The sequence below is a fragment of the Notamacropus eugenii genome, chromosome 6, assembly GCF_028372415.1.
Source record: "Notamacropus eugenii isolate mMacEug1 chromosome 6, mMacEug1.pri_v2, whole genome shotgun sequence".
Taxonomy (NCBI): Eukaryota; Metazoa; Chordata; class Mammalia; order Diprotodontia; family Macropodidae; genus Notamacropus; species Notamacropus eugenii.
The window spans coordinates 173,993,890-174,006,555 of NC_092877.1; the positions used below are offsets into that span (position 1 = coordinate 173,993,890).

Here is a 12,666-nt window from a genome sequence, read left to right on the forward strand (position 1 = left end):
GACCTTATGTCAGGGGTTCTTAACTTTATTTTGTGTCATGGACCTCTTTGGCAGTCAGTAAAAGCCTATTATCCCCTAACAGAATAATGCATAAAATAAAAAATATATAGACTTACAAAGGATATTAATTACAAAAGATGTCAATTATTTTCCCTGTCCAAGTCTACAGACTCCTATCTCCTGACATCTGTGGACCCCTGGTTAAGAACTCCTATATTATACTGCACTGTCTCTAATGCTGTCCTTGCTGTAACATTTACAAATATTGGTCTCTGCTAACACCTGGTTCAAAGTTCAGGCATGCAGCTAACAGCCTTTCTGAACCTCCCTTGCTCCAGTTTTAAGGTAGCAGTGAGAGTTCTTACCACCTCCTTGTCTCCTGGGGATATTCTGAAGTTTGAAGGAATGTCTGGAGAGTGTTTTGAGTACCCCCAGAAGAATACTCCTATTCAGAACAGCTCTAACTTCATGGAACTCATAGAGAACACTGTCTGTGCTTGGAGTCCCTGTCTTTAAACTGCCTTATAGGTAAGAAAATCCTTTAGCCCCAGGGCCTCCCAAATTAGGTTTCACAGGCTATGAAAAAGGGTTCTGTGAGACTGTTTTGACTCTCACAATATTTCCTACTTGAAAATATTACATGTGAAAATATGTATTAATCAAAACATGCTTTTTAAATGTGCCCCTTTTTAAAGTATAAAAATAGGTCTAATTTCCTTAATTTTGTAGAAAATTTCCCTAATGCTTCTATTTCAGTGCCTTGAGAGTATTTCATATTCCTTGGTGCCCTGGGCACCATTTCTTCAAATACGTACATACATACATACATATATATGTATATGTATATGTGTGTGTGTATGTGTGTGTATATATGTATATATATGTTCAAATCCATAAGTATACTTTGGTCAATTTAGCTTAAGAAGTGCTGCTTCATAGTGAGGTTCTTCCAGTATTTCACTAACTTAATTCCCTAGTGAATCAACACTAGACAAAATTTTTTTCTCTGTGTAACAAATAGTGTTAGCTGCCTCTGGTACCTCAGTAACCATGGTAGTATCCATTAGACTCCTCCCCAGGCTAGGTGATGTCTCAGAGTAATAGGCCCAGGAGAGAAAGAAAATCTTGTGATGAATTCAGACACCCCTCAGAGATACTTCTAGTTGCCCCAAAGGGAAGTGTGTTCGTTCCCTGCCTTAGGCTTTGTTTCTCGGGCACAAGGGAATGACTTCAGTGAGGATTTGAGTTTTCTCCAGTTTCAGAGGCCTACAACTTGACTTAGTTTAGCCAACCACCAAATTTCCTTTAGGAGGGGAAAAACTAAAGTTGCTTTATGTATCTAAAATAGCTCTTACCTAAACATATTCAAATATGAACTAACTGGTTCTTGTAAAACAGACAAGGTTTTTAAACTGAAGAAGAGTTTGTGGAACAGATTTTTAAAAATTCCTTTAAGGCCCCCAAATGTGGGTAGATAGAGTTGTGACGAACCTCCTCCCCCACTGCAGCTGGTATCCACATATCATAGTGCAGTGGAAAGCTTATTGGATTTGGACTCAGTGGATCTTGGTTTGGATCCCACCTCTAACACTTGTTCCCTGGGTGACCGTGGGTAAATCATCTAGTTTCCTTCACTTCAGTTTACTGATATATAAGATGAAAGGATGAGAATAGAGGACTTCTGAAGATCGTGCCAATTCTAGCTCCAGAATTGTTTGACCAGAACACCTCTAAAATTCCTTCCAGCCTGAACTCTTTGGCTTTGGCCTTGTTTTAGATATTTACTCTGGATTAAATTAGAATTTGGATAGCGATAGAATCCCTTTTCCTTCTCATGAGGAGGGAAAGACTGTATGACCACTTTCCAGTTATTTTATGGAAGAGATTCTTTTCCAGGCATATTTAGAATAGATGACCTCTGACTTCCATCCAACTCTGAAATCCCATGATTCTATGATAGGTCTCTTGATATATGAAACATAAATGTTTGGTAGATTTTGTGTCTGTTCATTGGTACTTATTAATACCCAGGCCTCGGCCAGCACAGGTTGCTTCACTTCCTAGAACCTCAGATGCAATGTAAACAGTAATTAATTAAGAGGAAAGCTCCTGCTTGGTCTCACTGGAAGCAGGCAGAAGGGCAGAGGGAGAGAAACAGATGTCTCCAAAATGAGCCTGGTTCTTTAAGCAAGTATCTCAATTATCAGAAGCACACGAGGAGAGTACAGTGGGACAGGAAATATTTGCTTTCATTTCATAAAGAGGTTTTGAAAATAAGGTCAGGGCAGATCCACATTTGATGCAATGTCAAGATTGAAATATATAGGTAAACATAAGCAACGTCATGAGAAATTACAGTATCTGCCACTTTATTTTATAAAATATTAGCCCTTTCCTCCTCCGTCCTTCTACTCCCAAACCCCACTCACTTTTCTTTTCAGTTGTTTCTTCCTTTTACTAGCATAACAATCCACTGTGAAGTATTTAATTGATCTCACCCTCCAGCAACACCTGTTTGTCCTTATTGCTCCCTGGTTCTCTGGCTTCTTTGTCCATCCCCCACAGCCTCTTTCCCTACCCACCTCCCCCAAACCTGGAGGCAGCGATGATTCACAGACAACAATTTATTACATCCCTTTGGTACTTTGAAATTGGTCGAGGTTTTCTTCTAATACACCTTGGGAGTTCTGCATATCACTGGGCTACTTTTTTCTCTCCCTCTTTCTAATTGACACCATTTCCTTCTAACCTCCAAATGGTTAACACCATGGCCCAAATGATCATTGAATTACAGGAATGCTTCAGATCAGGACCTTTGGGATCAAAAACCAGATGAATGAATGAATGGACAAATAAATATGTAAATGCATAAACAAACAAACAGAAACAAATAAATGACAGCAGCTGGACAACAGATTTCTAAGAATCAATCTAAAACCTAAAAGAAAATGACTGTTTTTTCTATTTCCTTCTTTTCATTTGGACAAAGTATCCTTATGTAGATAAGGGGGCTAGAACAGATATTCTCTGCAGTATCTTCCATTTTTAATCTTTTGTGAATCTCTGTCCTGATGCAATGAGCTTTTTTTATTTTTTTAAAATTAGTTTCATTGATATCTTGCGTGGCACCATCCTGTCACCTCTAGGCTCAAAAGAAATAAATATTTATTAAGCACCTACTATGTGCCAGGCATTGTGCTAAGTGCTTTACAAATTATCTTAATAACAACCCTTGGAGGTAAGTGTTATTATTATCCGTATTTTATATATAGTTGAGGAAATTGAGGCATACAGAGGTTAAGTGATTTGCTGAGAGTCACGCAGGTATTAAGTACCTAAGGCCAGATTTGAACTTGCTTGGTTTGTTCACCCCATTTGGGATTTTCTTGGCAAAGATACTGGAGTGGTTTGCCATTTCCTTCTCTAGCTCATTTTACAGATGAGGAAACTAAGGCAAACAGGGTTAGGTGACTTGCCCAGGGTTACACAGCTAACAAGCATCTGAGGCCAGATGTGAACTCAGGAAGATGAGTTTCTTTGACTCTAGGCCCAGAATTGTGCTATCTTTCTGCTTCAATCAAATGCAGTGTCTTCTAACTTTTAAAGCCCTTGCTAGCAAGATCATACCTTAAGATGAATATTATATAACATAATTTTTCAGTTTTCTTATACCTTATTGTCCTCTATGTAAACTGCTGTATTCTGATACAGTGATACTGACCTTCTTGCTATTCTCCATATCTGATACTTCATCTCCTGAATCCAGACAAGCAATGCTTGAAATTTCCTTCCTCCTCATCTTCCCTTCTGGCCTTTCCCAGTCTTCCCTAATTTTAGTCCACCGAGATTATCTACAGTCTATCCTGTATATATCTGTACACAGTTATTTTCATGTTGACTCTCTAGTAGACTATGAATTCTCTAGGAGCAGGAAATGTTTTTTGCCTTTCTCTGTATCTGTAGTATATAGCACATAGCAGGTAGCTACAAAGGGGCAGCTTGGTGGTATAGTAGATAAAGCACTGGCCTTAGATATGGGAAGACCTGAGTTGAAATCCTGACTCTTACACTTACTAGCTATGTGATCCTCTAAAAGTTATTTAACCTTGATTGCCTCTCAGAAAAATCAAAACCATTATCCTTCATGTGATATGAAAACTATTTCATAATTTTTACCTATTGATCCTAATTCTCTCTTTGTGGGCCAAGCAATCCAGATGATAAACCCTATAAGAAGAGGGATTGTATCTTAACTAAATTTTGTATCTCCCTCAGAATTTAGCACATAGTGGACACTTAATAAATGCATAAGAAATGAATCTAATTCATATGGTAACATCTCCAAATACTTAAAGTAGTGATTATGTCTTCCCTAAATCTTCTCTAGGATAACCACTATTTGTTCATTTAATAAATATTTAGCATCTAAAATGTACTCCATCTGGAGGATCCTATAATGGTAATTTAAATGGGAAGATCTTTCCCATCCATTAATGGGCTCATTTGACTTGCCTGGTCCAAATGGAAGTTTAAGTCAAATGGAGCCTGTGGTGGGAGGAGTCTACTGAACAGATGCTGCAAGAAGGGGTAGAGCTGGAAGTAGGTCAGAATAGTCAGATCTGGGAAAGAAAGCAGGCAGCTGGCTGTGGGTGAGAAAAGGGCATTTTGTGTAGGGGAGCCTGTTTGTGGGAAGGCCTGATAATGTGTATAGACTTCTTGGTTACTATGATGGTTCTTTGTTACTATGATAGATTTGGCTTTCTGGTATTGGGATTTGGCTTTCTGGTGTCTGAATCAATATCTTTCTTCTGCCTTCTATATGGAAAATCTGTTACACTTTGTGATTCAGAACTACCTAACATAGCCATAGTCACCACTGGTGCTGTGAATCTTGCCTTGGCAATACAGCTCCCAACCAGAACTGGTATCTAAGTAGGACCCTAACTTCTCTCTCCTCCTACTCCACATCCCACCCTCAACATTCCTGCCAATGCCTTCCACCTCCTATCCTTTCCTGGTCTAACACTGGCTCTCCATTCTGCTTTTGCGAGGGAGAACCCAGAATTGCCTTTGAACTCTGACCTGTATAGATCCTCTCCCCCTTTCCCAGGGATGGTAGGCTGCTCCTGCTGGGCAGATACCCAGATACATTTTAGGGAATCCCAGATTTTTCCCGCTGCCCTGTAGATGCCCACTTATTTTCCAGGCCTTTTCATCTGCCCTACAGCTGAACTCCTAACATGTACAATCTTCCTCAGTTAGAGTGTGAGCTGCTCCAGAGCAAGGACTGTCTGTCTCATTTTTCCTCTCTGTATTCCTAACATTGAATATTACACTTGACACATAGTAAGCCTTAATAAGTGGGTTCCATTCAATCATTCACAGGGCCCTATTGTGATTTTTTTTATCATTATATGTTCTATCATCTCAACTAGATAGGACGAAACTTGAGAAGAGGGAGTATACCTTATCCTTTTTAGAATTCCCCTGTGCATTGACGCATAGTAGGTATTCAGTAAATACTTTGTACTTGATTGATCAGAACTTTTTTGAAAGAAAAACTGAAAGACAGTAGAAAACAGACTGAAGAATGAACATGAGGAACTCTGCTGCTTCTAATTTCAGGCCTTAGTGACAAAGTCCTTGGTATATTGCTGCACTTCTAAAAAAAAAAAAAAAAGATTTCTCCAGCTTAGCATTGTTTGTTCTTTGAGTCTAGTTGCCACCCACATGCAGAAGCCACTTGGGACTCCTGGGGATACAGTTTTTAAGAGTTAGTGTGTGTAAACAACTAAAGACCACGCCTGCTGCTTATTACTTAAAGAACACCCCATAACACAGACCCTTTCTGTCATGGACAGAGCATAAAAGAATCCGTTGCCATTTTTTTCTTCTTCTCAGCAATTTAACAAAGGACAAGTTGGCTTACTTTCAAATATGGTAATTACTCAGCTTTCCAAGTTTCAGCTCAAAGCACATTTTTATGGCTGACTTACAAATAAAACCCTGAGGACACGGTCTTGAATGGAAATGCTGACACACTAACCGTGGGAGAGCAAACAGCTATCCCAGGAACCGGAAACAAAGAAAAACAATGAACACACAATCTCACCTGCATTTTTTTTGAGGGAGTCTGTCGAAAACATAAGGCCTCACGTATCTGAATGCCAGAAGTTTGAGGAACTCTAGTTCTATCTCTTTGTTCAGGAGGGGTAGAAGTTAACTAACCTGGGAGAGTGGTTTAGACTTCACTCAGGTGCTTCTCCTTCTCTAGGTGCTCAACATAAATTTACATTTATGTCCCAGAAGGTGAAGAGGCTCAGAATGGATGGAATCTGAAAAGATGAAGGTATCTAGATAACAGATTTAATTCTGTGTTATTAGTGTCTCTATGGAGACTTCAGAGCCAGCCAGATGTAAGGAACTGACAAGTGTATTTAGAAGGTTAAAGAAGGCAATGGGGAGGCAGTGTGGTACAGTGGAGAGAGAGCACTTGATTGGGACTCAGAAGAACTGGGTTTGATTTTTGCCTGTGCTACCCAGTACTCATGCGGCCTTGCCACTTTATTTCTTTAGGCCTTAGTTCCTTATCCACAAAATGACAGTGTTGGAATAGATGGCCTCTGGGAAGCTAGGTGGTATACTGGATGGAGTACTGGGCCTTGAGTCAGGAAGATTTGAGTCAAAATCAGACCTCGGAAACTTACTAGCTATGTGACCTTGGGCAAGTCACTTAAACCCTAATTGACTCAGTTTCTCATTTGTAAAATGGGGACACACTGGAGAAGGAAATGGCAGATGACTCCAGTGTCTTTTCCAAGAAAACCTCATGGACAAGTCCTATGTGATTGTGAAGAGTCAGACATGACTGAATAATTAAAAACAGCAAGTTTCCCTCTCATTCTAATCCATGATTTAGACATGAGTGTAGCACATTCAGATGAATGGAGTAGAGGAATTCTCATCCACCAACCCATGAGTTAGGACCACCCACTAGAAACTTGTCATTACTTCTTCAAATCTTACTTCAAACAAAGCCAAAATAAAATCTGACTCCTTCTCCATGGAATTCTCTTTCCACATCCAGCTTTCACCTTCTCTGCAATCTCATTGAACTCTCTCATTTTAGAGTTGAGGAGCTCAGAAAGGCTTATTGGTTTCCCAAGGTCACACAGATAATATTCAGTAAACATTTGTTAAGCCCCTACTATGCACCATGGACTGTGCTAAACACTACAAAAAGAGACAAAAAGATAGACAGTCTAATGGGGAGAAAATAAGCAAATGAAGATAAGTTTTTGTTGGTTGTTCAATTATTTGTGTCATGTCTGATTCTTTGTGACCTTGTTTGGGATTTTCTTGGCAAAGATATTGGAGCGTTTTGCTATTTCCTTCTCCAGCTGACCTTACAGATGAAGAGATTGAGGCAAACATGGTTAAATGATTTGCCCAGGGTCACACAACTAGCAAGTACCTGAGGTTGTATTTGAACTCAGGAAGATGAGTCTTCTTGACTCCAGACCCAGCACTCTATCCACTGTGCATCCTAGCTACCCCAAACATGTAAGTATAAACAAGCTAAATAAATAAATAGGAAATAATTAACAGAGGGAAGGTGCTAGAATTCAGAGTAGTTGGGAAAGACTTCCTGAAGAATGTGGGATTTTAGTTGGAACTTAAAGGAAGTCAGGGAAGCCAGTAGGTAGAGACGAGGAGGGAGAACATTCCAGGCATGGAAAATAGCCAGAGAAAATACCTAGAACCAAGAAATTGCCTTGTTCAAGGAACAACAAGGAGACCACTCTCATGGGATCAAAGATGTGGTAGGGAATAAAACAAGAATACTGGAAAGGTAAAGAGGAGGATAAGTTATGAAGGGCTTTGAATGACGCATAACATTGTGTATATGATCCTGGAGGTGATAAGGAGCCACTGACTTTATTGAGGGTGTATGTGTATGTGTGTGTGTGTGTGTGTGTGTGTGTGTGTGTGTGTGTGTGTGTGTGTGTGCATGTATGTGTGTGCAATATAGCTAGACATGTGCTTTAGAAAAATCACTTTGGTGACTGAATAAAGGACTTGAGGAAGGCAGGTAGACCCACTAGCAGGCTACTGAAATAGTTCAGGCAAAAAGTGATGAGGCCTGCACCAGAGTGGTGACAATGTCAAGGGAGAGAAGGGCATATATTGCAAAGGTAAAAATCAATAGGGATTTGCAACAGAATGGATATGGGAAAGTGAGTGATAGCTAGGAGTTGAGGATGACAACTTTGTTGCAAGCCTGAAGAACTGGGAGGATGGCATAGTCCTCTACAATGACAGAGAAGGTAGGAAGTATGTGTGTGGTTGGGCCAAGGCAAGAGGAAAGATAAGGAGTTTGGTTTGGGATATATATTGGGATATGTTGGTTTGGGATATATTGAGTTTAAGATGTCTATTGGACATTCAGTTCAAGATGTATAAAAGGTAGCTGGAAATGTGAGACTGGAGATCAGCAGAGAGGTCAGGGCAGGATACATACATTGAGAATAATCACCATAGAGGTGGTAACTAAATCTATGGGAGCTGAGGAGATCACCAAATGAAGTAGTATAGAGGGACAGAACTTTGTGGGACTCCTATAGTTAGAGGGTGCAATCTACATGAAGATCCAGACAGAGAGACTGAGCAGGAGCAGTCAGATAATTGGGAGGAGAGCCAGGAGATAGTGGTCTCCCAGAAGGCTAGAGAGAAGGAGGTGATTGAGGATGATCAGTGCTGCCAAACACTGCTTAGAGGTCAAAGAGAATGAGGATTGAGAAAAAGCCACTGGATTTTGCAATTAAGAGATCACTGGCACCTTGAGAAACCAGGTTTGGTAGATTGATGAGGGGGGCAGCTGGATTGTGGGGAGGGGTTAAGAAAAGAGTGTGAGAGTCTATGGCAGATTGCTTACTGTCTTGGCAGGGGTATGGGATGGAAAGAAAATTCGGAACTCAAAAGCTTATAAAAATAAATGTTGAAAAATATCTATGTATGTAATTGAGAAACATAAAATACAATTAAAAAATAAAAAAAAAGAAGTGTGAGGAGAGAAAGTGGAAGCACCTATTATACACAACCTATTACAGCCACAAAGAGCAGAAGAGATACAGGGGATAATAATTAGTGGGAATGGAAGCATTGAGAATTTTTTTTTGACATTGGAAGAGTCATGGGCATGTTTGTTAGGCAACAGAAAAGGAGCTAGTAGGTAGGGAGAGAATGAATGAAAAAAGTAGTAGAATGGGGATGACAGAGGGGGAAATCTGTCAGAGGAGATGACATGGAATGGATTATTTCAACAAGTAGAGGGGTTAGCCTTGGTGAGAAGTAAGGCCACTTCATCATAAGAGGAGTCGAGGAGGAGATTGTGGTAGAAGATATATGAGTAATATGAGATGAGGAAGAAGAGAGAAGAGGGAGTTCATGGTGAATGGTTTCATTTTTTTTCTGTAAAATATGAGACTAGGTTCTTAGCTGAGAGAACGGGAGGAAGGGAAGCCATGGGAGGTTTGAGAAGGATGTCTGGTGGGATAGTGAATTGAAGAGGGAATTATAGTAGGATTGCCTAGCAGCAGTGAGGGTTCAATGGGGTTGTACAACATGTTTGTAATGGACCCAGTCAGAACAATAACATGATTTTCTCCTTTGTTCAGCATCAAAGGCTTCAAATGATGGAAACGATGCAAGGCTGAGGGTTGGCAGGGTGCAATTGGTGGCATTATGAAAGGGTTAGGGACTCAGAAAGACAGTGTAGAGTTAAATTGGTTCACCAAGGAGTCAAAATGAGGAAAAGAGGAGAGAATGCCTAGTGCAGAGGAGATGGTTTGGGAGCAAATTGAGGAGTTGAAGGTTTAGAGGTCACAGTGTGGAAGAATAGGGTTTGGTAAAGCAACACAAAGGGAGAGGTGGAAAATTAATAGATTATGGTTGGATAAGGAGATTTTAGAATTCTTGAACATAGAGGTAGTACATTTGTGGATGATGGCGAGATCAAGGATATGATCATCTTTTGTGTGTGGTTAAGGTGGGGTCAGGGTATAGGTCATGTGGAGTAGGTTGAGGATCTGAGTATTTAGAATATTTGAGGAAGAATCAATATATGTGTTGAAGTAGCTTATGAGAACAGGAGTTAAGGAGGAGATAAAAATTTTGAGCCAAGTACCTAACTCTTTTAGGAAAAAAGAGGAGTATCTTGGAGGTCTGTAGACAAGAGGTACCAAGATTTTGATTGGATGGTAGAGATGAATAGCATGAACCTCTAAGAAGAGGTTACTGAGTGACAGAGGTAGGGAGAGAAGCAGGAAATGACAATGTGGAGCAAATAGCATTCCAACTCCCCTGTCTCAACCAGTGAGCTGAAGGAATGAGTGATGGTATAGCCAATACTGAAAAGAGTGGTCAGGGAGGCTGTGTCATCAGGGGGAAGTCAGGGTTCCATGATAACTAGAAGATGGCAGGAATGAGAAAGGAAAAGATTTGGGGAGAAAGGAAAAGATTTCGGATGAAAGGAAGTTTGTTGCCTATGAAATAGGCATTCCAGAGGACACAAGGGAAGTAGAAGGTGGTTTTTGGTTGGAACTTTGGGGTAGGAGGGTTGATGGGGATGCGAATAATTCATCATGTGGTGAGGGATGGTGAATGGGGTTTGAATGATGACCCACACGGGTTCAGAATCACTGGGATGTGTAGGGTATGGCTGGGTGTGAGAATGTTCATCACTGAGTGAAAGGTGGTTCTCTTCTCAAGAGAGGCTGTAGATTGGGCTAGAGACAGGAACAGCTTGAAATGGAAGACATAGGGTTGAATGGTGAGATGGAAGGCCCTGTTTCACCACTTCTCTTCCTACCAAAGGTTGGAGATTAGATGCAACATGGAGCAGCCTGAAATGGGAGCAGCATGAAATGGAAGTCAAATCTTCACAGCAGAAGGAAGTCCCACTTCCCACTTACTTTCCTCTTCCTCTTCCTTTTTCTTCAAGAGACAGACACAACAGGAAATTGAAGTCCTAAGGGCAAGAGAAGATTAATCCTCTTTGAATTGGAGGTTCTCCACATGTTGGTTGGGTGATTAGGATTGCAGCAGGAGGGTGCTGCCTTGTGCTGACACACATGGAAGATGCCCACCAGGCTCATTGCCTGGACAGAACTGGGATGTCAACCTAATTCCTTTGATTCTAAATCCATCACTGTATTTGCTATACTCCACTATATCTCCGCTGTCTTCTTTGGCCCTCCAAACACACTTGCCAGCTTTTCTCAGTCAGTTCTGAAGTCCCCATTCACCTGAAATTATGTTTCTACTAATAAAATAGGGCAATGAGCCTAAGGGTATAGAGGAAGGAATAGAGAATTTTTACATTTTACAGGAATGCAATATAGTTTCATTTTGGAAATGCTGATTAGAGCATGAATGTTAATGCCTTTATAGATAGGAAATGAAGCTGGGGGAGTTTGAGATATCTGAGGAGAGGGAAGTTATAGTTTACATTTTAAGACGGCAGCTTACACCTTACATTTGTACAATGGAGCATTTCCCAAGGCATGATATTACAGATTGTTTTGGGGCTTGAAATATTTTGGCAAAATCCATAAGAATTGGTCTGGTAGCACCACAGCCATTCTATATTCCAGGGATTAATTAGAGTGAGGGAAATTTGGGAGCAAAATAGAATTTTTTTTTTTTATTTTTTTATTTTTTTTTTATTAATTTTTTTTATTTTTTTAATGTTTAACAATCACTGCCATACAATTGTGATTTTATCCCTCCCCACCCACCCCCCACTACCTCCCTCCCTCCCCACGACTGCATACAATTCTGTATAGATTCTACATATACTTTCCTATTGAGTATATTTTCACTATAGTCATGCTATGTAGTCAGACTAAGATAAATGAAAGAATCCGTATAACAAATCAGAACATGATACACAAACAGATACACATACACAAACATGATCTGCTACATTATGTGAGTGACTTCCATATTTCTCTCTCTGAGTGTGGAAGGCATTTTGCCTTGAGGTCCACCATTGGGATTTTTTTTTTTTTTTCAGAAGTTCTTGTGTTAAGCCTCTTTTAATAGCAAACAATTGCCAGAAAAAATAAATATTTCATATTTAATGTGTAGAGGAAAAATAATACTAGAATTTGCATTTTCTCATGTAACCCTCTTGTTGTGTTCTGTGAAATAGTATAGAAAATGCTGATATGAATTCTACATCTACTAACTTCTTCAATTAGAATGTGAGCTCCTTGAGAACAAAGACTGCCTCATTTTCTCTATTTGTATCTCTAGTAATTAGTACTATGCTTGGCAATAGTAAATCTTAATAAATATGTTTCATCTATTTATTTGTAAGGCTTTGTTATGATTTTTATGCATCTCAACTATCATCTCAACTAGATTGTAAACAACTTGAGAAGAGGGAATGTATCTTTCTTTTTGAGAGTGAACTCAATTTGTTATTAAAACTGATGCCAAAAGTGCAAGGGGAGCAAGAAATGGGCATTTTGGAACAGCTCTTCCTGGCCTTTCATCTATCAATCAACCAAAAAACATTTATTGAGCACCTACTATATGTCAGGCAAAGCATTAAGAGCTTTGGATATAAAAAAGAGGCAAAAGAGAGTCTTGCCTACAAAC

At 39.8% G+C, this 12,666-nt stretch overlaps 1 long non-coding RNA gene across 1 annotated transcript; it reads left to right on the top strand.

Moving 5' to 3' along the window:
* Positions 1-343: 343 nt before the first annotated feature.
* Positions 344-12,367, top strand: LOC140511004 (uncharacterized). The gene is made up of 3 exons (XR_011969405.1): positions 344-528; positions 7,401-7,563; positions 10,876-12,367. It is a non-coding gene; the product is annotated as an uncharacterized lncRNA (long non-coding RNA).
* Positions 12,368-12,666: the final 299 nt, after the last annotated feature.